We start from the raw sequence: 4,459 nt of genomic DNA on the forward strand, positions 1-4,459 counted from the left end.
AAAAAATTTTTCCCCCCAAAAAAAAAAAAAAAAAAAAACCACCCTCCCTCTCTTCCCCCCAGCCCCGCACAAACCTCAATTTATCTGGGAACTTGCTGAGCTTATGCCAGTGAACTTCTCACTTCCTGATTGTTTAATCTTTCCCTATTCCCCTTCCAAATGATGGAACTTGTAGACATTTTGCTATTTATAGGATGGAGGAAATAGGTGTGTGTAGCCCGAAGAGCAATGGCGAATAAATCCCAAATAGCTAAAGCTAAATGATGGTGGCTTGGGAAAGAGGGACAAGTTACTTTTCTTTCCCTCTCAATCCCAAGGAAAGCATTCCCCAGGTCTTTTGCTACCATAAATGTCTCTTCTACAAAGTGGAGGCTTCATCAGGCCTCTGATTTCTGTATTTGGGGAAAGGAAGAGTATAGAGGGCATAAATCTGCTGCACTATACAGTATGCCAGGAATATTTTTAATCTGTAAATTACTTAACTGTTTAAAGTTCTTCGTAACTTGAATATAAGGAAAACTCCTCCCAATAATTCTACTGTTTACAGTAGCCTCCATGCAAGAAGAGTATTTTAAAAAATAAGTCATTAAGTCAGGAATTGACCATGGTGCCAAGTGGGGACATGGGGCTTTTTCTGTTGACCAATATAAATCTAAAGAGCATACATGGAAGTCAGGAAACAAGGAGGAATCTGTATAGCCTAGACAGTCTGCCTGGCCCATGGAGCTATACCTCAGGGAGAGGGTCTCAGAGAAAGTCAGCTTTTGCAATATTAAGAAATATATGCAATTACTTCCAGTATGATTTTAATATAATTCCGACAATCAATAGTTTTATGATGTACTGATTATTACCCTGGCTTCCTGAGGCCACAATAAATAGCACACTTGAAAATATAATTAATTATGTGAATCATAGGAATTTTCTACACACCGCCAGATTTTTAAGTTTTAAAAAGTGTTAGTTTTTTATAGTGAAAGAGCAAGGACTTTTTATTGGGGGGCAGGGAGAGGGTGCTTTTGTTTTTTAACAGCTTTGCTATACTTAAAGGTTATAATGTGTTATATATGTCTTCCTTTTTCAGTTTTAATATTTTAAATTGCATCAGCCTGAAATTTGGCTCACAAACACTTGGCCCTAATACAATTTGCTCTTTTTTTAAATACAAAATAGTATTAAATCCTCAGAGCTTGAAAATACATATATATGAGACTTGCTTTTCATGGTTTTCTTATCCAATTTCAAGCCAAGGAGAAAAAAACCCCCTGCTGTCACACACAGGATATCTGGGTTAATTTTTAGAAGTAGAGTTGCAAATAATACAAATTGAAGTAAAAATGGACGCTAAATTGTAGAGCTATCCTGTGGTCCAGCAATGAGAGAGAAAAATTTCCACCCTGGTCTAAAAACCACCATCTCCTAATGCTGGCTTCCTGATGTCTTCACTGTCTGACTTCTTCCCTTGAGCTTGTCCTCTGGATCCACTCATTCCTTGTTAATAGCTTGTGGCTGTTAAGATAAAATAGAACCAGCTAGCTCATGGAATTGCTGAAAGTATTTTAGGTAACAAAATTGCCAATGCCAGGCATTCAAAAGTTATCAGACTGGCTTGAAAATAATGAGATCTTTTAAAACAAAACAAAAGTTGTTTGTTTCTTTCTGTTTTAAGGATTATTAGCATTCAATATTTGCAAACTTTTCTAGGCAATGATGAGGGAAAGAAACTTTCTTTAAAAAAGCAAGATATTATTCTCACCCTAACCCTACAGGCTGTGAGTTGGGGGTGACATGGTAGGGGAGAAACAATGATATGGTACAATGCAGGCATGGAAACTATAGGTCAAGATGCCAGCTGAAATAAATCAGTATAACTTCATTAACTTATGTGGATCTTCATCAGTTAAGAATCTGGCCCGATCAGTTAATTTTGCAGCTGTGGTTGTGTTCCTAAACTGTGAACTGTGGTCTGTGGATAACAAATTATTTATGTGCATTGCTTTTGCATATCTGTTTTAATGTCATCTATAGTTATGGTATTTTTCAATTGAAATGACTTGCTCCTTCATTGTGCAAGTTAGCATGAAAAAACCCTGCCTCTTGTGTTACCGTTGAGTTTGCATAAATCACAAAAGACCCTTTTTCTATCCACAAGCTCATGCTTCAGCATCAGGATGGATTTAGTTCATTCTAAATGCATCACTCTATTCCCTCATAACTTAAATGCTGACTGCTTCATGCCACCTTTTGCTTATCTGCACCTTCATTGCCTAAATAAATAGGCGCTCCTGCATCTCTTGAAGTTGCTGTCAGAGTTAATTGTGGGGACTTCATATTGAAAGAAGGTTCTTTTAGACTATAAAATTCCTCTACTTTTTAAAAATACAGTGCTCACTGTAGAGAAATCAGTAATTAGGTAAGTAATACTGTGGATTGAAAAGCTGGGGCGGGGTGCATATGTATGTGTGTACATGTGCACTGAACCCTTGGAAATTGTTTCAATTTGCAAGGAATTACCTATTTTAGAACTAAATTATTTCAGAGACTGGAGCAGAGCTTCTTGGCCCAAGAGCTGATATTCTGCTTGGAGGAGCAGGGGGTCTGTTGACTCCCCTGGAAATTGTTAACTCCTCTTATATTTCCCCATCTTTAAAAAAGGACCTCATGAGTTAAGAATCACAGCTAGACTATATTGTACTGTAATGTAATCCTGTCTCACAAGTCAAATGGCAGTTAATTGACCAAGGGTGAAGTTATGCATTACCCTTAGACCATGCTAACGGCACTTCAAATGTGAGTATCTGCACCTGGAAGCTCATTAACTCTTGCTAAGTGCCCTCTGAATGTCTCAAAGTTATGCCACTTTAGATGAGGGTTATCTCTAGTTCACGCTAAAGTAATTTCAGTCTGCTCCACAGAGATTTAAAAAAAAACAAAAACAAAACGTTTTTGAAATTCTACAGCATCCCATGATGCACTTCTCCCAGCCCATGTACCCCCACCCAGACCAGGGATAGAGCCTAGGTGTTCTGGCTCCTAACCACGCCCTTGATCATAAGCCTTCTAGTAGAAAGTCAGGGCTCTGCAGGCAAGAAACAGAATTAACCCTTAACATGTGGTTAAAAACATTTTAGCATGGTCTAACTTTAACACTAGTTAACAGTCCACAGATTTTATATGGTCTAAGTGTAGCATGTAACTTCACCCTATTAATATTTATATTTGGCAGGAATCAGCAGAGCAGAAGCGTGACGCTACATCTTTTACCAGAGAGAAGTGCTCTAACCATTGGCTTATTGCTTGCCTGTAAAAGATCTACATTTGTATGCAACTTAGGCTTTTTAGAGGGATGCAGGAAAGGGTCAAGGATTCAGGAAAGGGGGAGTACAAGAAAGTTGGTTCAGGGTTTTGTTCCAGTGTAAAAGATCTAAAAATATCTCCAAAACTGAAAATATTTTTTCCAAGCAGAATTACTGCTTTCCAGCCAGCCTTAGGGTTGAGCTTCCTCACACCAGTTAGGGTCTGTGTTTCTATTCTGAGAATAGAAGAATTGGTACCTTTTTCAAAATCAGCATCATCTAGAGACCTAGACAAATTGGAGGATGGGACCAAAAAAAAAATCTCATGAAGTTCAATACGGACAAGTGCAAATTTCTGCACTTAAGACAGAACGATTGTTGACAGAAATTTGCCCATGTACTGGTACAGGCTGGGAACTGACTGGCTAAGCAGCAGCTCTGCAGAAAAGGACCTGAGGGGGTTACCATGTACAATAAGCTGAATATGAACCAATAGTGTGCCCTTGTTATGAAGAAAGCTAACTGCATACTGAGCTACATTAGTAGGAGAGTTGCCGGCAGATTGGGGGAAGTGATTCTTCTCTTCTATTCAGCACTGGTGAGGCCACATCTGGAGTACTGGGTCTAGTTTTGGGCCTCCCACTACAGGAAGGGTGGGGACAAATTGGAGAGAGTCCAGCAGAGGGCAACAAAATGGTAAGGGGGCTGGGGGACATGATTTATGACGAAAGGCTGAGAGAACTGTGCTTATTTAGTCTAGAGAAGAGAAGACTGAGGGGAGACTTAATAGCAGTCTTTAAATATCTGAAGGGAGGTTCGAAAGAGGATGGAGCTAGACTGTTCTCACTGGTGGCAGATGACGGAACTAGGAGCAATGGTCTCAAGTTGCAGCAAGTGAAGTTTAAGTTAGATATCAGGAAAAAAAACTTTCTTATAAGGAGGGTAGTAAAGCACTGGAAAAGGCTACCCAGAGAGGTTGTGGAGTCTTCATCCTTAGAGCTTTTTAAGACCCTAGTAGACAAAGCCTTGGGTGGGATGATCTGTTGCCCTGAGGGGTCAGGCCAACACTCAGGATCTCAATATTGCACTGTTAGACAGGAGTGCGTGGTGTACAATTGCACATATACAAACACACAAATCAATTAGCTGCATACACACACACA

The 4,459-nt window shown here is 39.5% G+C and overlaps 1 protein-coding gene across 1 annotated transcript in view; it reads left to right on the forward strand.

The window, feature by feature from the left end:
* Positions 1-4,459, forward strand: part of ERBB4 (erb-b2 receptor tyrosine kinase 4) — a 970,081-nt gene that overhangs the window by 574,479 nt on the left and 391,143 nt on the right. The gene's annotated exons all lie outside the window — the stretch shown is intronic.

Source organism: Gavialis gangeticus, unplaced genomic scaffold, assembly GCF_001723915.1.
Source record: "Gavialis gangeticus isolate Ggan-Ray unplaced genomic scaffold, GavGan_comp1, whole genome shotgun sequence".
NCBI classification, from domain to species: Eukaryota; Metazoa; Chordata; order Crocodylia; family Gavialidae; genus Gavialis; species Gavialis gangeticus.